The sequence below is a fragment of the Pongo abelii genome, chromosome 11 (genome assembly GCF_028885655.2).
Source record: "Pongo abelii isolate AG06213 chromosome 11, NHGRI_mPonAbe1-v2.0_pri, whole genome shotgun sequence".
Lineage (NCBI taxonomy): Eukaryota > Metazoa > Chordata > Mammalia > Primates > Hominidae > Pongo > Pongo abelii.
The window spans coordinates 43,676,648-43,700,220 of record NC_071996.2 but is presented as its reverse complement, the minus strand read 5'-3'; the positions used below and the strand labels follow the sequence as shown (position 1 = coordinate 43,700,220).

The window sequence follows — 23,573 nt, the reverse complement described above, 5'->3', positions numbered from 1 at the left end:
GGTGGAGGTTGCAGTGAGCCAAGATGGTGCCACTGCAATCCAGCCTGGGTGACAAAGCAAGAGTACGTACTATATCACTGTTTCTAGGAAGTTCAGTGTATTAGTCTGTTCTTGCTCTACTATAAGGAAATACCTGAAAGTAGATAATTTATAAAGAAAAGAGGTTCAGGTGACTCACAGTTCTACAGGCTGTACAGGAAGCATGGCTGTAAGGCCTCAGGGAGCTTTAACTCATGGCAGAAGTCAAAGCAGGAGTGGATGTCTTTACATTGCTAGAGCAGGAGGAAGTGGGGAAAGTGCCACACAGGTGTATACAACCGTATCTTGTGGGAACTCAATATCTTCAGAACAGCACCCGGAGGGATGGTTTTAAACCATTGGAAACTGTCCACGTGATCCAGTCTCTTCCCAGCAGGCCCCACGTCCAACACTGAGGATTACAATTGGACAGGAGATTTGGCTAGGGACGCAGAGCCAAACCATATCATTCAGTAATCATGTATGTTCGTTCATTCTGTGGGATGTCAAAAGAGAAGCCACAGATAGACAGAAATATATTGTCTTTAGATTAGAGCTTTAAAACTTTTATTTTAGCAGCAAACTTTTCTTTTCATAATAAATCCTCTTTAAGACCCTAGTTTTAGAAAAAAAGAAAACATAAAAAAAATTTCTGATGGAGGCCATGGTTTTAAAAAGGGGATCAGGAATGTCATCATTTTACCCCCCTGCATATGTATTCACACATTGATACACTCATAACACACACATATGCACACTCTGAGACACTTCTGCAAAAATGTGAAGGAATATACATAAAAAATTCTCTTAAATGACAAAAAATAAAATACAAGACAAAACCTCCACGGGAAAGAGGTTGATAAAATAAATGCTACAGTTGGACTCAGAAGATCTGGATTTATAAGTTGGTCCTAGTAAATTATAGTTGTATGACTTTAAATATTTATCCAACTATTTTAGCTTCACTTTAAAATTTTCAGATGGAGGTGGTGATACCCACCTACATAGCTGCTGTGAATCCTAAATTGAAAGAGCAAATGTAATTTGTAAACTACAAAATAGTATACTATTATGAGCTACCATTTTTACTGTTATCAGGACTTTGACAGTATGCTTTTTATTTATTTAATAATAATTTTGTGTTGTGAATATTTGAAAACTATGATAAGAAGACATAGTGAAAGATGCATCTATTGGCGACCAATAGTAGTGTCCATGTTCTTTCAATTAACAAAAGAAAAAAGGGAGCTGAAATATGGTAAATCATGGGATCACAATCTCTGATTGCCTAGATGAGGTAAATGATTCTACGGTTAAATTAGAAATATCCTAATCCACAAAGTTAGAAGGATGAAATATTTCTATCTTAGTGCCATGGCGTTTATCCCCTATCGAGTAACCACCATGATTCTCAAGCTGAATGTCAGCTGTAGAAAAATGCTGCTCTTAAAGTCATTTGTGTATTTGGGAATGTTATGTTTTCAAGGATGAATGCTTATACTGTAAAAAATTAGTCTTCATGGGTATACCATTACAAACCTGAAATAGAAATAAAATGTTATATTTGTGGGCTTTTGTTGACTTTGAAGACATTAAAAAAAGTTTTAAAAAAAGTGAAGATTATGGGAAAACACAGATACTCCAAGCACTGAAAAACAAATTATGCTACTAAGCAATATGAAAATCAAGGTGGTTTGCCTTCTAATGAATCAAAAAGAATGCAATGGAAAAGAGAAAATCTGAAGTAAATCTCTGACTTTACCGTGACTTGGTGATTATAGTACCCTGAAACATAATCCTTTTTTTTTGCATTTTTAAAAGACAGATATGGAATACAAAAAGACTTTCAAGGGGAACATGCAGTAACTGTAACAGTTTCCTTTATATATATAAAAAAAAAATCAGGCAAAACAAAAACAAAAAGGCCATCGCGACCTGATTAAGAAATACTCATCAGAAATAGCAATGACTTTGACCCATCCATTTTCAAGAAAAAAAAGAATGCTCTGAACAGACAGAACACAGAACAATGAGAACATTCTCCTGATCATTTTCAGAACACAGACATTAGCTGAAAACTACTAGGCAATGAACTTTATACAATGCTTTATTTAAAAAAAAAAAAAAGTCAGGAGCCTTAGATGATATATATAAAATTCATGCTTTTTTTTTTTCAGTTAGATATGGGAGAAGCAATCCATGTCAGTGAGACATACTGGTGAAAATGTCCATAGCAAATTGGTCATTGAGTAAGCATTACCAATATAGCCAAGAGAAGAGAAGTGAGATTCCAAGATGAGACTGCATTCAAATTTTACAAAATACATTTCATGATAGGCTAGGTGATTATAGGCTCATTTCGCAGAAGATAAACTCAGATTCAGAAAAGTAAATTAATTAATGTAACAAGTCATCAGGATCTGTGTTAGGAAATAGGTAGACATAGTTGCATCTGTGAAGTTATATTTGTCCTTAAGGAGTCTGCAGTGTAGTGGAGAAGACAAAAAAAAAAAAAAAAAAATCAACAATTACAGAATAGCTCCATAGTTGCCAAGATCAGCATATAGGCAAAATGCTAAAAGCATATAGAAGTGGAACAAGTAGATATGAGTAGCTTGCCTAGGAAGAGTTCACAGAGAAGGATGACCTCTAAGATAATTTTTAAAATATAAATAAAAGTTTGCTAGATGAAGCGAAATTACAATATGAAATAATTCTAGGAAGCTACAAGTAGCAGATGTGGGGTAGAACAAGGGTAATTAGTCTGGAAAGGGGACAGATGTTTGGAGACAACTCTCCATAAACTTGTCACATTTCTTCATATCTCGACCTTAACAGACAATTTGCTCAGATTTATTTATATTCTTCAATATTAAAAGCTAATATCTCCCTTTCCAAAGACATTACAGTACAGTACAAAGAATGCTCCCTATCCTCCCTGGAGAAGATTTGTTTACATTCCTATTAAGACAATATTTCTCTCCAGAAGGGAGAATGATCAGTGTTTTTAAATTTTAAATTTTTATTTTTTTGCAGTCTCTTTATAAGATTAGAAGTTCCCCCTCCCTCCCAAATAAAAAAAAAAAAAAAAGAAAGAAAGAAAGAAAAGAAACAAAGATTAAGACTTAGTTTCCTGAGCTCATGGCTCCTCAGCTGTGACAGACACACTGTATGTACAACATCTGCCAATTCCCACCTCCATATCAACCCAATGCGACTTGAGGGGAAAGGAGAATTGAATTGAGCAAGAAGCTCATGCTGTCTCCTGTGCTATGACTAATACTTTTTTTAAATTCATTTGAGCTCATTGTCTCCTTACCAGCCTGATCTAAGGAAGTGTGATGAGTCAGATTAGCAGTTGCCCTCATGCTGCTGCTTAGAAACTACTTGACTGACAATAGGTAAGGATCAGGGATAGGCAGGAGAGAAGGTAAGGGGCTACATGTTAAACCAGCCATCAATGCACCTCTTACACCAATGCCAAATCAAAGTTGGCTTTTAGCTACCCACGAATATAGTTAGGTAGAATCCTGAACTTATTATAGGGTCTCATTCAGTTTAAAAGTTTGTCACGCCTGTAATCCCAGCACTTTGGGAGGCCGAGGTGGGCGGATCACGAGGTCAGGAGATAGAGACCATCTTGGCTAACACGGTGAAACCCCGTCTCTACTAAAAATAACAACAAAAAAAATTAGCCGGGCGTGGTGGCGGGCGCCTGTAGTCTCAGCTACTCGGGAGGCTGAGGCAGGAGAATGGTGTGAACTCGGGAGGCGGAGCTTGCAGTGAGCCGAGATCGCGCCACTGCACTCCAGCCTGGGCGACAGAGCGAGACTCTGTCTCAAAAAACAAAACAACAAAAAAAAAAGTTTGTTAGCCAAAAAGTAGAATTCCTGATTATCTTTAAGTGGTCTATAGACCTTGGCCTCGCCGGGAAACTGGCTAATATTGTCAGATCCTCGTTAACAAAATTGAATCTTACAATTACATTGCTTTACAAACAAGTTGAGTGGAGAATTCAGGAGCTTTCAAAAATATATTATCTGGAGTTAGGAAAAGAACAAGATATTGTTCTGGTTTTATTGTGTACTAATAAATCAATTACAGAGTTTTGAAATTTTAACGCGCAATACGTCTATTCTAAAAGTTGATGTTGAATTCCTTTAATTGTTTCAAATTATATTCAATAAAAAGTATCAGTTTTTCATGTGAAACACATGTGGAGTACTATGATGACCTCATTCTGGTGAATAAGAGTTGTTAAAATGTGAGATTGATTGTCAGATTTGTTTTGTTTTGTTCTAAGATGGCTTACCAAAGATTGTATAAACTCCATTAGTCCAGTTGTATATTTTTAAAAATGTAATTGGGACATATAGTTCTGTTGACATATTTGATTTGATTACATCAGTCTGAAGGTATGCTGGATATTTATAGTACTAAGTTTGAATTTGTGCAATTCTGGAGCAAACATTGTTTAATCTTCAAATATTTACGGATGTTTTAGTAACATAATAATGCCCACAACCCTGAATTTAAGAGTTGATGATTAGTCATTGTGCTCACTATTCAAAATATAGAATAACCTCACTTAGCTAAGTTTTTTTTTTATCTATAATAGTCAGTTTGTAGAAAAATATTAATAGAATCCAGGTGCAACACCATGAGAGGAATCAAATGCATTGAACGTAGAGTAGATAGACACAAATTCAGAGAGAACCTCCTGTTTCTCTATTAAGCATATTTTGTCAGTATATTTGTTGATTCAGCATGATCTCGTCTTTTCTAATAAAATTCTTTAAACAAGCAAAAGAACTCTCATGATAACCATATATCCAGATGATATTTGTTCCTTCTTGATCCCGATTCATGATACCTTACTTATCTGGAAGTCAGACTTCTGGTATCCTTACCCTAAGCCTCAAACAGATAGATAGACAGACAGATAGATAGATAGATAGATAGTTGTTTTCTTTTTTTTTTGAGACAGAGTCTCGCTCTGTCACCCAGGCTGGAGTGCAGTGGCTCAATCTTGGCTCACTGCAAGCTCCGCCTCCCAGGTTCACACCATTCTCCTGCCTCAGCCTCCTGAGCAGCTGGGACTACAGGCGCCCGCCACCATGCCCGGCTAATTTTTCGTATTTTTAGTAGAGACAGGGTTTCACCGTGTTGGCCAGGCTGGTCTCGATCTCCTGACCTCGTGATCCACCAGCCTCGGCTTCCCTTCTTTTTTTTTTTTTTTTTTTGACGGAGTTTTGCTCTTGTCCCCCAGGCTGGAGTACAATGGTTCAATCTCAGCTCACTTTGACTTCTGCTTCCCGGGTTTCAGCGATTCTTCTGCCTCAGCCTCCCCAGTAGCTGGGATTACAGGAGCCTGCCACCATACCCAGCTAATTTTTGTAATTTTAGTGGAGACGGGGTTTCACCATGTTGTTGTCCAGGCTGGTCTCGAACCCCTGACCTCAGGTGATCCACCTGCTTTGGCCTCCCAAAGTGCTGTGATTACAGGCATGAGCCACCATGCCTGACCAGCCTCAAACATTTTAAAACTATTATAAAACCACCAAAACTAAAGTTTTATATTTTTATGATATAGTCTTTGCAATTAGAGTTGAAGGAGATTTCAGAGATTGCTGACATGACCCTTCTGTGTTGCTAATAAAGAAGCTAGAACTCAAAAAGGTAGTCATTTAAAGAAGATCACCAGTTAATATGTAATGGAGATAGTAACAGAATTTAGGTCAACTCTCTGCTTTTTTGTCTAGAAACACACTCACAACCACCTCCCACCCCCTCAGGTGCTTTAAATCTGATTGCTTCTCCTCAGAGCTCTTCCTGTATCAGACAGATTTGCCCGAGTCCAGCATTCATGATGTAGTAATGGCCACAGACAAATGACTGGCAATATGTTATCCTTCCATTTGCACTGTGTATGCTGTAAGGTTCATGAGGAGAAATACTCCCGGAACAGTAACTGAATGAGATAGGAATACCACGTGATTATTAGCTTTGCAGGAGCAGAATACCTCAAAGTAGAGCTCTCTTGCAAATCAGATTAGAGGGCTTAAATATTGAGCCCTAACTGGAATCTGCCACTCTTCCCTGAAATTATATCTTGGGTCTAGCGCAGATTATAGGAACCTAAAACCACTAATTTACACATATGATCCTGTGGAAGGATTGGGCATGAGGAGAGAGGAGGAGAAGGAAAAAATTAGCTAATGTTTCTTGTGCATTTTACCAGATGATAAGCTTTGTTCTAAATGTTCTATAGATACAGTCTCATTTAATAATTACAACAACTCATTAAGATAGGCTTCATTCTTTTGGATTTTACAGATGATAAAAGTGAGGTACAGAGATTGAGTATTCTGTCACAGGTTACAGCTGAGAAAGTTAAGATCATGGAGCCAGTGTTCTTACCCACTGCATTAAACTGGCTGTCTATGTATGTGAATGTACATGCAGGAGTGCGTTTATATGTGTGTAGGTAGATAGATTACAGATAGATAGATGGACCTAGTATATAAAGGCATGTATATATGTATATAGAATAACCTAACCATGTATCTGGATGACATTTGTTCCTTTTTTATTTAGATTCATGATACCTTACTTATCTGGAAGTCAGACTTCTGGTATCCTTATCCTAAGCATTAACCTGAATATAAATAAACATTTTTAAACTATCACATTATATAGATGTGTGCACACCTATATACTAGGTGGGTCAGTCTATCTATCTATCTATCTCTCTCTCTCTATCTACCTACCCATCTGTCTTTCAATCGCTCCATCTAGAGAAGAAGATGATTGGAAACAAATTAGCTAATTAACATGCTTCCAAACTACGGCCTAAGAAATTTATCTATATTGCTCTGTCCAGCAATATAGAGAAGAGGAAAAGGCAGACTATACTTTTAACATTCATTGACCATGTACATTTGTAAACATGGTCCAACTAATGTCTTGAATTGTGATCTATTATTTTAATTCCCTTCTTTTTAGGAGAAGGCAGCAAAGGGATATATGGAGAAATAACTTGGTGGAATAGGCATAACACAATGTAGTAGAAAGAAAAATTTGTTTTCTGAAAAATATAGATGTGGATTTGAATCTAACTGTTCCTGTGTTCTTGGAAAATTTATTAAGGTTTACTGAGCCTCAGTTTGCTTATCTACACAAAGAGCTCTTTTGAGCAGCAAATACTATTTTATCCCTGTTTATTTGTCAGTGCCCCCAAATTTCACCCATCCACGACTATGACTATCACCATTGGCACTATTACACTAAAATTGTTCTTGTGATTTCCTCACTGCAATTAGTGGTTCCTTGCATTTTACTTTGCTCAACTTCATGCATGTAAATATTTGGTAAACTCCATATGTCCTTCAGGTAACTCAATTTAAAAGATCTAAAGTCAAACTCATTATCTTTGCTCTTTAACACTGCTCTCTTCCCTGTGTTGCCTGCTTGAATAGCATTACTTTTATTCCAGTTACTGGATCCAGAAGTCTGTGAGTCATTTTAAGTTCTTTCTTTTTATAGCCACATACAGTCACTGAGCCCTGTGAATTTCATCTCATTTATCTCTCATTGTTAGCTCCTTCCTTTTTTCCCCTTTGCTGCCACCATCATTTTTTTGCTAGATTGATGCAATAGGTTAAAAACAGGTCCTGCTACCATGATATTTCCCCTGACTTCTGTGATCCAGCCCCAAAATTGCTGCCAGAATGATGTTTGTAAATGAAAATTATGTTATTTTAGGGCCTAAAGCCCTTCAATGATTTATCAGGGCTTTCCAGATAAAGCTCCAACTCTCTGGGTTTGCACAAACAGGTCTACATCAAGGATTCACAAACTTGGCACTACTGACATTTTGGGCCAGAAAATTCCTTGTTGTGGGGGACTTTCTTGTATGTTGTAGGATGTTTAGCACTATCTCTGGCCTTCATCTACTACATGAGAGCAGTATTCCCTGCCCATTGTAGCAACCCACAAAGTGTGCCGTGACATTGACAAATGTTTCTGGGGGACAAAGTCTTCATCGGTTGGGAACCACTGGTTTACCTGATTTGCCTACTGCATTTTCATTTCCCCACAAAAATACACACCTCATTTCATAGTTTTCCTCTCTATATAATAAGTCTTTCATTCTGGCCATCCTAATCATTTCCACTTTCTTTCCATGGCCATGCTTTTCCATGTTCTGCTTTATAATATAATACTATTTTAGATTATAATGTCCTTTCCTTTATCGAGTTAACTCATACTTATCAACTTAAAATCTCACCTCAGGCAATGCTTTCTCCTTGGAAGCATTTCCTATTGTCGATCTAGATAAATTCTGGAAATACTTTTATCAAATCACTTACATTGCATCTTGTTAACAAATTAACTTATCTGTATCATACTATCCATTCTTGACAAGCACATGTCTTACTTGGTTTGTACTCCCAATGCCTTGCCACAGATGACAAGCTCAGTAGATGTCTCTCTGTGTAAGTGAATATTCATCTTATAAGAATAAAGGAAATCATGAAGGTAAAGCACTATATTGAATATCTTTTACATAATCATCACAAGTGTAATGTTAATTGTGTTTTTATGCATTTCTTAAACCTTGCAATAGGTTTATTTATATTAGGTTTAAAAAGTTTGGGTTTTCAGAGTATTTCAAGTTCTGAAATTTTAGATAAAGTATTATAAACATATAGCTCACCTTTTAGCCACACAGACTATCAATCCAGTGAGACTCATCTTTTCATTGTCATCTGTTCAATCTTTGCTGCTTTCCAACTTTAGTCCTTCACAATTTCTTCTTTTTGGGTCTCTAATCTCTTCACCTCTATAAATTATTCTAATCCTTAAAGGCCAACTCAATTCTGCTTCCTCCATGAAGGCTTCTCCAGATGTTCTAGTTCATGTCATTTCTTTCCATCGTAAGAAAACTATGCCTATTTTCTCCCTTTGATTACAAAATTCTAAAGAAACTTGGTGTATTTCACCTTTTACTTAGATTAGAAGGAAAATGGAATACAAAGACGAGTTAAGGACAATCAGCCTAAAAATATGGGTGAGAGGAAAATCATCTAAACAACAAACAGAACTATGTTACCTAGTGTAGTCTGTGACTGTTTGCAATGACCTTATTTCTCAAGAGATATATGTTGCATATAACTCTATTTGAGAAATTATGGAAATAATCTTGTTTCATAAAAGTTTTCTAGCAAAAATTATTTAAAAATATATTTAACTCTTGAAGAGGCATTTAATAATCAGAAAAATAATTTGATTTTCTGCAGCCCTTGATTATCATAGAGTGCAAGAAAAATAAATGACCACGAATGTTGGCCCATCTTCCAAATGGTATCTGCATGTTTATTAGTCTTCCTTGTTGTGGCTAATTTGAAAATCTATTTCATCAGATTGTGGTATTAGCCCTAAAACAGCAAAAATGAAATTATTACTGTAATCCAGTAATTTGCCAAAAAAAGCCTTTAATATTTTATCTAAATTTAATGGCATGATTGCTTTTTTAACAGTTATGTTATTACAAATATTTTATTTGCAAGAAGAGTCCTTTCTAATCCAGTTTCCTATTCTCCGTATTAGATGGAGGTCTCTATGTCTACAATGGATTATTCATTGGAAAAGGAGAAACAATACCATCCTGAATAAAATATTTTACTTTTGAATCATATATATGAAAAATTTAAACAAAAGAGAACTTACTGTGCTATTTTGTATTTTCCATGGCTTTTGGAATATTGATAAGCATTTATTAATGTATATCTAGAGAAGCAAGTTATTGTGTTCTTGATTATTGGCATCACATTTATTATTCCAATTTTAAAATATAATAAAATAAGATTTCCTTATACAGACTTTCCTAATACAAGAAAGTAAGATATCCTCAAAAATTAGGCTTCATATCCTTGCCTTGAATCAGTAATTTAGTAGTTGTCAGAATAATGTAGATGACTAGGTTGAGGATGGTGATGTTTGGGTTATATGGCAGTACTGCTATTATTCAGCCCACATGGGTAATTGAGGAGTATGCCAGGATTTTACGTAGTTGGGTCTGGTTTAGTCCGCCCCAGCTGCCTGCTAGAATAGATAAAATTGAGAGGGTAACATTTGTTAGACAGATTGGACAATAACAAACGCATACAGCCTTTATGAAAAGTAATTGAGGAGCACAAATAATACCCTAACTGAAATCCATCTTCTTCTCCTATCCTCTTAATCTGATCTAAATATATTGTGATTTTCAGAATCCTTGATATAACTGATATTTAAAAATTGAGTTATCAAGGGAAAGATAGAAAGGAGACAAATGGTTAATTATCTGGGAAGTCAGAATCTGGAATAACATGACAGGAGCAAAAAGTATTTGCCATAACCACAACAAAACCATGAAGAAAACCGGTGTTCACATGGGTGTACTTATTAGGAGATGCTCTTTCTTCTTTTCTTTTCCTTATAATTCATTATATAAAGGAAACAACATTTATTTTTTAGAGTTTCTTTATGGTCAGGACTACTCTATTATTGTTTATGTTGCTCTTTGGGAGAGGGTCTTGTTCAGGTATGTGTGTATGTGTGTGTGTGGTTTCCTTGTTCGGGTGTGTATGTGTATGTGTGTGTGTGTGTGTGTGTGTGTGATTTCCTTGTTCAGGTATGTGAGTACATGTATGTGTATGTGGTTTCCTTGTTCAGGTGTGTGTGTGTGTGTGTGTGTGTGGTTTCCTTGTTCAGGTGTGTGTGTGGTTTCCTCGTTCAGGTATGTGTGTATGTGTGTGTGTGTTTTCCTTTGCACTACCATGGCACCTATTTTTCACTTTTAAGCTGAGTTCTGAGTTTGTGGAAAGGTTGGGAAGAAGTTATGTAATGCTCCACTGGACCAGAAAACTAGTGATGAGTGAAACTCCAAGAGGTCTAGAGGTACAGCCAAGTTGGAGTAACATCTGGGAGTCTTGATGTTTATTAGGACTAGGAAAAACCTCTTGAGTCTACATAAATGACCTGTGAATTTAGCGATAAAAAAGGATTTTGACAAGGTTTTCAGGATTTCCTGCATCCAGAGAGAATGGAAATCTTTGAGAAGAGCCATTAGGTCAGAATACGGAAGTTTAGGGAGCATTTAAATGAAAAAAAGAATGGAAAAAATTAATCTTACATCACAAGAATTTGGGTTCAAATTTAAGGATTGTGTTTGATATTTTATATATTTTTGAATAACTTGTTTAAGCCACTTGAAAGTAGATCATTGGATCATTAAAAACACACAAACATTTATTTTATACCTGACTTTTGGAGTTTGTGAAATATGCTGTATTGGATATTTGTACTTGTATTCCTACTACTTTTATTGTCTATTTTTGTTTTGAGGAATGAGATTTAAGGTATTATGGAACTACATAAATTTCTCAATTTTAAGGTGGAAAAATATAGGCAGGAGAATACTTCAGTTTTCTTCTGTATCAATGGTTCATATTTTGTCCTAGCTAGCTGGCGTATCTCATGCAAAAATAGTGAAGCCATTAGTAGCAGCAGCAGCAGCAGCAGCAGCAGCAGTAGTAATAGTAATTTCCAGAATAACACTCCTTTTCCTAAGCACTTTATATATAATATCTTATTTAATCTTCTTTATGACCTGCTGATGAAGGTATTGTTGTCTTCATTTTGCAATGAGTAAACAGATATGCAGAAAAATTTTCAAGCTCAGATAATCCGTAAGTTATAGGACTGCAGTTTTAATCTTGGATATTCGTATCTCAAAACTCCTGCTCTACCGAGCATGCTGATTTGCAAAATCAATAATTTTGAATGGGATGCTACATCTCTTCAATATCTGATTTAAATTTAAGATGCCTCTAATTCTATATTTGTGGTTTAGAAATAAAGACATAAGAAGGGGAACATGTATAATTGTGATATGTAGGGGAGGTTGTAAATTTACCCAGATCATGGGCAGAAATGCTTAGTTTTTACTCTTTTTCCTATGTATCCCTAAATGGGGATATTTAGGGTATTGGAAAATACATCATCTCTCAAGTCTCACAGCAAAGAGAGAGATTCTTAATTGTTCAAAGGATGGTCCATATTGATTCAAGAATCACCCTACACAGCTTCCTCTTCCTAGATTTCAAAAAGGGAATGGAATCCTATCCTCTCTGCTTTCAGTTTTTCCCTCAAGGATTTGCATATCTGACCAGGACTTGGACATACCTAAAGCTCAGGCTGTAATGTCATCCTGTCTCTCTTCTATTCCCCAAGATACCCTGGTATCACTTAGAGATTTTCTGTTGCTCCTCTTATATTAGAAATGTATTCTTCTATAGGGAAGCCCACCTTTGACTTAGTATTTGCTATAGTATGCTGTATTAGAAAATCTTTTCCCTTGCCCATTCCTTAAGCCAATTGTCTTGCTTAAAGAGGAGTATGTCTGTCCTCTCTTGTCGTGGATTGATAAAACTCAGGGCTCAGCCTCAAAGTAGAAAGCTGCTGGGAATAAGATTTAAGCGGGTAGACAATGCAATGGGTTAATGTTTTCAAACATTAACAATAATTTCAACAATTTTCAAGCATCAATAATCAATTATTAACAAGGGGATCACTGAAGAAGGGGCCATTGCCTCCTGTGAGTTCATAAAATGGGACCCCATGAGAAGAGGTAAATTGGCTTCATTTACAAGACTAGAAAGCTCTAGTGCATACTATTGGGCCAGTTGCTTGGCTTTGAACAAGTCACTTAACTTTTCTCTATTTAATATCCTTCCTTATCAAATATACTAAAACAGCTATTTTGCCAACATTGTAGGTAGATGATGGAAGTCAGATTGTTTTGTAAACTACAAATTTAAAATATAAGTTTTTGTATTTCACTTTTGTATTATCGGGATCATAAAAGACCAATGGAAAAAAAGTTACTGTTCATTCATCTATATTCTTCAGAGCTAAAAAAGGATTGGTGCCATGCACTTCCATGACTGTCACACCACTCAATAATGTACTTCTGTTGGATTTTACTTCATTGCTGACTCTAGGGTGGACACACGGATCAGACACATACAATCAGGGCATTGTATTTCCAAAGGCCCTAGATGTTGACTCAGTAATAGGAATATGAGCGGGTTATAACCAAAGAGAAACAATTAACTATTTTTCATACTGTTAAAAAAAGGACCTCGTATTCTTTCTTGAGACAACCTAAACATAGAGTTGCTGGAAAGCTTTTATGGAGTGTGACCATTAAGTCAGTATAGCAAAATTCAAAACTATAAAATGTAGAAAAGCTGAGCTCTGATAACATTGTTTTAGCCCTTGATTAAAGCTGTGCCTGATTTCTTTACTTTTTAGTTTTACAAGCCAATGTTTGTTTGTTTGTTTGTTTTTAATAATTTATTTACTATTAACTAGTATAGCTAAAAATTGCTGAAACAATTTGGGTAACTAGATGGAAACTGACTTCAAAAAAGCTTCAAGAGTACTGAGGTCATCAGGAACTGCCCTTTATGCCCTTTATTCTCAGCTCTTAACGCTAGCCTGCCGCATTGTATGTTTTCATGTTACATGCCTGTTTAATTACTTAATGAAGATTTGTTTATTGAATTAACAGTTTTTGATAAAGAACAAAGTTTGAAGAAGATAAAGAGGAAGAGCTATGATTAAAAACATTTTCTCATATCTTATAACCCTTTAGAAATGAAGTTCTTTAGACAGAGTATTCTTAAACACAATTCTTATTATAAATCCTCAGAAGAACAGTGTATAAGGCCTTTGTTATTTCTTACCCACGTGGAACAAAACTCTCATATGTCATTACATAGAATCATTTAATAACACACAGTGAAGGAGTGGGTGTAGTTGGGGATGTGTAAGTTTTCTTTAATTTTACGTGAAACTGCAAATCCTGTAAGTAGAATGTCAAGAGAACGAAGAAGCACATCGTAACTTTCTCTGCTGTAAGTGAAAGTACTAAGTAACCCATTACTTGGTGACGTCTCTTCTCATAAAATATCTTAACAAACTGCCAACATACAATTTCTTGGGCAGTTTCAGGCTGCAGGTTTTTGTAGGTGAGATGTACTACCGATCATTGCATGCACTAGCTCCCAGAAAGAGGAGAATTCAAATTAAGTAGGAGTGGTCATCAACATCAGTGTCGAGCCATAGTACATAGCACCACTAATTTTACAGCACACTTTCTTTTCTGCCCCCCCTGTACTCCATAAGATTGAGAATGAGGAATTTAAAATATTCTAAACATTCCCTAAATATTCTGTGTCATCAACAGGAATTTTTGTAATCATACACTTTGATGTTATTTTATTTCCTTTCTGCGCACTCATGAAGAAAAAGGATTCTAGGAGAAAATCTAATTATAAGACTAATCACAATGAAGTAAGAAAGGTTTGCATAATTATTATAAAAGTAATTTAAAATAAATTAGTAGACACTATTGTGGCTATTTTGGGGCATTATGCTTCTTTGGATAATAAAGGTAATTATGAAACCTCATAATATATTGTACACAATTATGTTGTAGAACCTTGCTATTCAAGGTGTGTTCCATAGTCTAGAAACATTGGCATCATCTGAGAAATTATTAATAATGTAGTATTTCAGGCTCCATGCCAAATCTACTGAATCAGAATCAATCTTTTCCCAAGATCCCCAGGTAATTTTTATGAGCATTAAGGTTTGAGAAGCACTGCTCTATATCAGAATATCATTGGATTTAAAGATATTATTTCATATTAAGTTTAAAAATCTGGTTGCTTAGGATTTAGGTTTTCTAATTTACAGTATAATTTGTATTCCAGTTCTTCTCCTTTTCTTGTAACCCAGCAAGACAGATTTGACTCATGTATTACAGGTTGCTATATAAAATTGAAACAAAGCACTGCAGGTTGCGATTTGATACACAGTGACAGACTATGGATCAAGAACACTATATCTGACAACTGTATTATCTACCTGCATATGAATGCTACAATTTGGCTAATCCCCAAAGTCAATGTTGGTTATAGTTGATTGATAAAAATATGCTTTCTTATTCAAGGTCAAATTAATTTGGAAGAATGTTCTTTTGCTTACTAAGCAGCCTCCATGAGAAATCCCCGTCTGACATTATAGCTGTGCACGCATTTTCTCACCGAAATATATAAACCTCACCTCAACTTCAGCGTATGTGATACATTATATGTTAATACTTAAAAAAATTGTCTCAAAATATCAGCTTATTCAGATTTGCCTCACTTGACCTGAAATAATTTACAATTACAGATGCTGCCTGGAAATGTCCTGAGGAACATTTCGTGTAAGAGTAGAAAAAAAAACAAAACTGCTTTTTAAAGACTACATTGTGTGTCTGAAATAGCAATATTGATGGTCAAAGGGTAAAGATATTTTAGAACAAGTTCATGAAAAACAATGAAAAATAGTAATAACCGTATTTGTTGACGATATTACAAATATGTGTTTGTTTTACTCAAGTACACAATAAGGTCCTTATTTGTTAGAATTAAGAACACTGTTGAAATATGTGTCAATATTATCTAGGGGAAGGCGTAAAGCAACTTTAGGTCTCTTACAATTGGAAGCCTTGTTGTGGTAACAAGGAAAACTATAGGAATTTAATTTTGCTGAACTGTTTTTGCATTATGAAGAAGGCTATAGTAAAATTGAAAAGCTGTTCTCTCGGGATTCTAATGAGTATAAATTTACCCTAGTGATCTAGTTTTTAAATAAGTGAAAATCTATAGGCATCTCTTTTTGTATAGTTGATAGAGTCTGAAAGTGTAGGCTTTTATCAGTAGATTTTTAAATAAAATATTTGCGAAATAAGTTACCTAATCTCAGCAGATAAAGATGGTGAGACTTCATGGTTAATTTAGAATATTTTGGCAAGCCCGGGGTTCCTCCCACAAAGGAGCTCTTGTCTACTGAAACTAACCTTTGAAGTGACATTCATATTTTCATCTGCAGATTTCCCCTCTAGCCATTTTTGCTTTTCCTCTTCCAAGCCATTATTATGATCCCCATTTCCTGAAACCTAGGTGAGAAAGCCAGTCTGAAAGAGACACATGAGAGAGAACTAAAGATTTCTGTACATATTTAAAAAGGGGATAAAGTTGTGAAGAATTATTCCTTCTTTTAGTAGCCTCTCCTCCACTTTCCATTAAAAAATTTCCATACTTAGTTATTTTAAATTTGACTTCTTTCGGAAAACAACCCCAAATTCATATAGCTAAAATTGATCCTTCTTTAATCCATTCAAATAAGCTAATTCTTATCTCTAACCCCTATATTGTACCCTTATAATTTCTTCTCTTGTTCCTTGTGTATGTTTGTATCCATTGCACATTTTCAGAGCAAAGCTTGATTGAGACAGAAACAGCACAAGTTACAAATCTTTGTGTTAATATAGTTCCTGGTATGGTGACTAACACATAGCAAATCTAATGTTTGTCAAGTGAATGTTTCAAGAGTAAAATGAGTGAATCCAGTTGTTCAACATAAATCCTATTTTAGGAGCCGAGGATTGCATTTGCAAGACATCAGAAGTTAACCCTTAGTGGTGTTTTTGTTTTGTTTTGTTGTTTTGACTGCATGAGGGACTGACAGTGCAAGAATGGCTCAGACTGATTAAAATGTTAATTTTTAGCAGTTCGAGACTCATGCCACCAAGAATGGCACTCTGGGCCTTTGAGTTAATGCTGAGAACCCATGACCTCAAAGATAAACTTCAGAAGGAAAATTTTGCAACTATCATCTACCAAACTCTGTGCTGGGTTGTTTTTCATACTTGATCTTCTCAAATTTTCACAACAAACTTTCTGTACAATTATTAATAACCCAATTTTTACAGAGATGGATTTAAGTTACCTTGTCCAAGGTCAAGCTAGAATAATCAACGAGCAGCAAGAATCCACACCCTGTTCTGTCTGACATCTAAGTAAATCCTCTTTCCAATATATCATTCTGCTTGGAAATCTGGAATGGATTATATTCAAAGGAGATAGGTATACACTAAATTGTCTCTCCTACCTCGACCCCAAAGCATATGTTGAAGTCCTAACTCCTAATGTGACTCTACTTGGAGTTAGGGTCTTCAAAGTGGTAATGAAGGTTAAATGAGATCATAAGGGTGGGACCCTAATTCAATATGGCTGATATCCTTACAAAAAAACAAAGAGATGGTAGAATGCTGTGTACACAGAGGGTACAGCTTGAATGTAACCATCTGCAAGCCAAGGAAGCCAAGACCTTGGGAGAAGCCAACCCAGCAGACACATTGATTGATCTTGAACTTTCAACATGCAGAACTGTAAGAAAATAAATTTCTGTTTTTTAAAATACCCAGTGTGTGGTATTTTGTTATGGCAACAAACACAGAAACACTATTAAAAATCAAAGTTTATTGAGAAGTGTCTGTTCATATCCTTTGCCCACTTTTTGATGGGGTTGTTGGTTTTTTTCTTGTAAATTTGTTTGAGTTCATTGTAGATTCTGGATATTAGCCCTTTGTCAGATGAGTAGGTTGCAAAAATTTTCTCCCATTCTGTAGGTTCCCTGTTCAGTCTGATGGTAGTTTCTTTCGCTGTGCAGAAGCTCTTTAGTTTAATTAGATCCCATTTGTCAATTTTGGCTATGGTTGCCATTGCTTTTGGTGTTTTAGACATGAAGTCCTTGCCCATGCCTATGTCCTGAATGGTATTGCCTAGGTTTTCTTCTAGGGTTTTTATGGTTTTAGGTCTAACATTTAAGTATTTAATCCATCTTGAATTAATTTTTGTGTAAGGTGTAAGGAAGGGATCCAGTTTCAGCTTTCTACATATGGCTAGCCCGTTTTCCCAGCACTATTTATTAAATAGAATATCCTTTCCCCATTTCTTGTTTTTCTCAGGTTTGTCAAAGATCACCTAAATGTCCAACAATGATAGACTGGGTTAAGAAAATGTGGCACATATACACCATGGAATACTATGCAGCCATAAAAAATGATGAGTTCGTGTCCTTTGTAGGGACATGGATGAAGCTGGAAACCATCATTCTCAGCAAACTATTGCAAGGACAAAAGAACAAACACTGCATGTTCTCACTCATAGGTGGGAATTGAACAATGAGAACACATGGACACAGGAAGGGGAACATCACACACCGGGGACTGTTGTGGGGTGGGGGGAGGGGGGAGGGATAGCATTTGGAGATATACCTAATGTTAAATGATGAGTTACTGGGTGCAGCACACCAACATGGCACGTGTATACATATGTAACAAACCTGCGCGTTGTGCACATGTACCCTAAAACTTAAAGTATAATAAAAAAAAGTCAAAGTTTATCCAATATAGCAATAATTCTTAGGTCTAGAGGTTATGAAATGATTTAAAGATACAGTGTCTCAGTGCTTTGTGTGGCAGCCTCATTCAATTGTATTAAATCAAGACATATTGATTGTATACTTACTATATCCTGCTAAGTCATGCCCAGTGCATAAGGAAAAGCTTTGGAGGCTCCCAGTTTGGCATCCCTTTATAAACTCTACAATTCCCTTTTGTGGCATCACCTTTCTAGATTATAGTTTAATAAAACTTGTTATCATTGTACTTTGCCAAATACAAATATTGCTAATCCCTAAAGCAAAACTGGCTAGTACTTAACCGTGAACTCTGTTTTCCTAGGAAGGCAATGAATTGCAAACAAGTAGAGATTTATGAAGCTGTAACATTATGGGGCTGTGCTTACCCACCTCACCCTCCATGGTGGGAAAGCCACATCAAAATATGGTCAACTTCATGCACGTCAGTGTGCAGATTCTGCTTACTGAAGATGTATTTTCTTTTCCCATTTGCTCATTTCCCTCTTTTTCTTTATGTACCCTTCAATGCTCAGAACATCTTTTGACATACATGTGGCATTTTTTCCTCAACTGAATGACTAGCAAGATATTTATACAACAGAAACTGGTCATCATTGCCACTAAGAGGTAGTTTCCCTACCTCCTTTGTGCCCTTGGCTTTTCTGTTTTGTTTTCTTGGTGCTACATTTTTAAATGCTTTTATTTACACAATATTTCTTCAAAGTTGCTGTTCTCTTTTAAAGTGATACAATGGAAATGAAAAGAATATTGAGAACTCTGAGCTGAAAAGCGTATTGCTTTCTTGTTTCAGCATGACAGAAAATGGTATATAGTGAAAGGAGGAACTTTCTCATTGCGATAATGTTGTTAAATGGCAGGGCAATCAAGCCCTCAAGCTTCATTTTTAATTTGAAAAGACAAATGTATTGCTAGTACTGTGGGATACGTGACATCTGTAATTAAAAGCACTTTGCTTTAGAAGGAAAAGAATCTTATAAGGCTATCCAAGACAGGAGAAGATTCTTGTCAAAATCATTAGCTTTCCACGGGGTTCAAGCAGAATAAAACCTGGGGGTGATTCTTCTGCCATGAATCTGATCTCTTGTTCAAATTCCCTGAAAAGGAACAAAAGTGGAAGAATAAGTTTAGAGTTTGTTACATTGAGCCCTATAGTAAAACTCTTTATACATATTAGATGTTGGTCACAAATAGAAAAAAATACAAAGCCATAAAGCCTGTGGATACTAACGTAGAGATGTTAAAAAAAACAAAAAAAAAACAAAAAAAAACAAAAAAAACCAGACTAAAGATAGAGAATTTTCTGCATTTTACAGAGGTATTTTCTGAGTTTTGCAATATCAGGTAATCCCAGAGGCAATTGAAACAAAACAAAACAAAATTCTGAAAGGTCTCCTGCAGGATAAGTATCAGGCCAGTGAACGCAGCTTCTGATCAAATATGAATGATCATCAAAGTCATAGAATCTTCTGTTAGTTCATCATATCATTTCCTTTTGGATGAAATAATTAAAAAAGCATTTCTAACAATTGAACTTATAGCTACTTATATATAATAATATTTATACATAAAAATACATTTATAATATACAATCATTCGGCCAGGCGTGGTGGCTCACACTTGTAATCCCAGCACTTTGGGAGGCCAAGGCAGGTAGATCACGAGGTCAGGAGATAAAGACCATCCTGGCTAACACGGTGAAACCCTGTCTCTTCTAAAAATACAAAAAATTAGCCGGGCGTGGTGGCGGGCGCTTGTAGTCCCAGCTACTCGGGAGGCTGAGGCAGGAGAATGGGATGAACCCGGGAGGCGCCATTCTCCTGCCATTCTCCTGCCTCAGCTTCCCGAGTAGCTGGGACTACAGGTGCCCACCACCACGCCCGGCTAATTTTTTGCATTTTTAGTAGAAACAGGGTTTCATCATGTTAGCCAAGATGGTCTCGATCTCCTGACCTCGTGACCCGCCCGCCTCGGCCTCCCAGAGTGCTGGGATTACAGGCGTGAGCCACTGCGCCCAGCCGTAGGTCAATTTTTAAGCTCGTTTAATCTCAGTTTAGTTGCTTTATAAGGAAAAACAAATCTTCAGTTTTCTTTTAACTATACATCTCAGTTTAGTTGCTTTATAAGGAAAAACAAATCTTCAATTTTCTTTTAACTATACATCTCCTAGGAGACTCAAAAATATTTCTAAATTACACATCTTAAACAAAATGTAATTCATTTAAAATTATATGGAAGAGTGGTGACTATGAAATTATGTAATTGCATTTATGTTTAAGAGAGAATGTATCCCTTTAGAGATCTATAAAAACAGTATCTTATATTCAAAGGACAAAAGTCTTAGGGAAAGTCTTACCTGAAGACAAAGCTATACCAGGTAGCCTATGAAATATCTTTAAATCCTAATTTGCTGACGAGGCATGCGAGTATATTTTTATTTGGAATCTCGATACAGAATAGATCATCATCACTGTCCAGAAGCTTTTGTTTTCAACTAAGGCCAAGATAAAAACATAAAAATGTTGAGAAAAGTATCAGTGTGTGTGTGTTTTTTTAATGCCCGCCCAAAAAAGAAGTGAAAATTTTCCAAGAATCTGATTAACTAAATGTCCTAACAGAAAGCTAAAAGCAGAATTAATTTAGAACTGACACATAAAGAATTGGAGAGAACAATACAGAGGAAAAAAGCATGGTGAGAAAAGAATAGATGTGTTTGAAAAAAAAGAAGAGTGAAATCTGTGGATTAAGGAAGACACTGAAACTAGTGATGGAGAAATGTAAAGGCAGGAGAGATTCAGGGAAATTGCTCAAATAGTAACCCTAAGACCTCAGTTCCCCAAGTTATTTTTATATACATGTCTGTTTCCAAAATAATCACCCACTTGCAGTGACCACTAATGTATTTACTAGGAGTGAATTCTCCCTTAAGTACCACCTTTGGAAGTTTAAGCTGCCAGTTAGTTGTAAGTTCTGATGTGTTCTCATTCCAATATTATTCAGAATCCAGGAAAGAGTAAAAGAGAGGGGAAAAAAAAAAAAGACTGTATGTTGGCTTTTTTGGTTTTGGCTTAAATTCCCTCAGACAAGTAAGCACTGCCTATCTTAAAAGATACAAAACAGAAAACTGTTTTCTGATGATTCTAAAAATGTCTCCATTTTATTTTGCACCCCTCACATAAAAAGCTTTCATTGTTTTTGATATGTTAAATTATTTTTCCTTCAACTGTCTTTTTTTTTTTTTTTTTACAAAATTTGGGGAACTAAAAATTTCTAAGGAGTATGCCTGTGGCAGAACTCTTAAATGTGTCACATCTTATATTCAAAGGAATTACATCATTAAGAGGAAAACAATGTCTCAGTGAGAGATTCATCTAGTATTACTGCTCTACAATAATAGAAGTGCTTCTATCCTGGTTAATCACAAAGAATGAGGCCAAGTCTTTAATTTAAAAACGAAATAGTGTAAGCTTCTTGGATTTTAATCTATTTTAATGATTAAACTCTACTGTGTGGGGATGGGGAGGATGTGTGTGTTTATATGCACACATACCTTATAAAAAGATGTCGTCACATAGCTGTTAACTAGAGCAGAAAGTTTTTAAATAAAAGAATTAGCAGGCCAGGTATGGTGGCTCATGCCTATAATCCCAGCACTTTGGGAGGTCGAGGTGGGTGGATCACCTGAGGTCAGGAGTTCGAGACCAGCCTGACCAACATGGTGAAACCCTATCTCTACTAAAAATACAAAAATTATCCAGGCAGGCACCTGTAATCCCAGCTACTCAGGAGGCTGAGGCAAGAGAATCTCTTGAACCTGGGAGGCAGAGGCTGCAGTGAGTGGAGATTGTGCCACTGTACTCCAGACTGGGAGGCAGAGCAAGATTTCATCACAAAAAAAAAAAAAAGAATTATCAATAATCTTCAAAATTCTAAACATAAATAAATGGATTACATTCAGAAAAATACTTACTAATGCAACTTAGTCAATTTTTTGTTGCTATAACAGAATACCATAGACTAGTATTCTTGTCACAACCACTTAAGTACCGTTGACCTTTTAACCATCTCCACACAGTAAAAAATCCATGTATAACTTTGAACTCCCCCAAAACTTAACTGTTAACAGCCTATTATTGCCCAGAAACCATACCAATCACATAAACAGTAAATTAACACATATTTTGTATATGTGTCATATACTATATTCTTACAATAAAGTAAGATTAAGAAAATGTTATTAAAAATCATAATTAAGAAAAAATATGTTTAACATTATTAAGTAGAAGTGGATCATCATAAAGTTTTTCATCCTTGTCGTCTTCACATTGAGTAGATTGAAGAAGAGGAGGAAGATGAGGGGTTGGCATTACCGTCTTAGGGGAAATAGAGGTAGAGAAAATAAAGGAGGTGGAGGAGGTGGAAAGGGAAGCAGCAGGACAGCCAAGCACACTTTGTGTAACTTTTATTGAAAACGAAATCTTTGTATATTAAACCCATGCATTTCAAACCAATATTGTTCAAGGGTCAACTGTAATCTCTAAGAAGATTCAGACTTTCCCTACATTTCTCCTCTTTTCACCAAAATCTCCCATAATGCTCCATTCATGGCAAAGCAAGCTTCATCTAGCCTGCTCCTCCAAACTTTTCCAGCCTCTGCCCATTACCCTGTCCCAAAGGAGCTTCCACATTTTGGGGTATTTCCCATAGCAACAGCTCCAATTCTCAGTACCAATTGCCTGCATACATCTGTTTTCTGTTGCTATAACTGATTACCATATGCTGAATAATTATAAAGAAAATAAATTTATTCTTACAGTTCTGGAGTCTGCGAAGTTCATGAGCATGGCACCGACATCTGGTGAAGGCCTTGCTGTATCATAATAGTGGAAGCTATCACATGACAAGAGGGCAAGATGATGCCTGTCAACTCAGATCTCTCTTCCTCTTCTTACAAAGCCAGCCGTCCCATCACGGGGGCCCTATCCTGATGACAACCTACCTCTATTATCTCTCAAAGACCCCACCTACTGACAGCATATGAAATTGAGGTCTAATTGCATATGATTAAGTTTCCAGTATGTGAAGTTTGGGGGACCCATTTAAACCACAGCAACAACTATTCAGTCTATAATGGAGCCTTGAAAAAAGCCCAGCTCACTAATAAAATG

The 23,573-nt window shown here is 36.0% G+C and overlaps 1 protein-coding gene across 1 annotated transcript in view; it reads left to right on the top strand.

The window, feature by feature from the left end:
* LRP1B (LDL receptor related protein 1B) overlaps positions 1-23,573 on the top strand; it is a 1,899,171-nt gene that overhangs the window by 802,057 nt on the left and 1,073,541 nt on the right. The window lies entirely within an intron of this gene.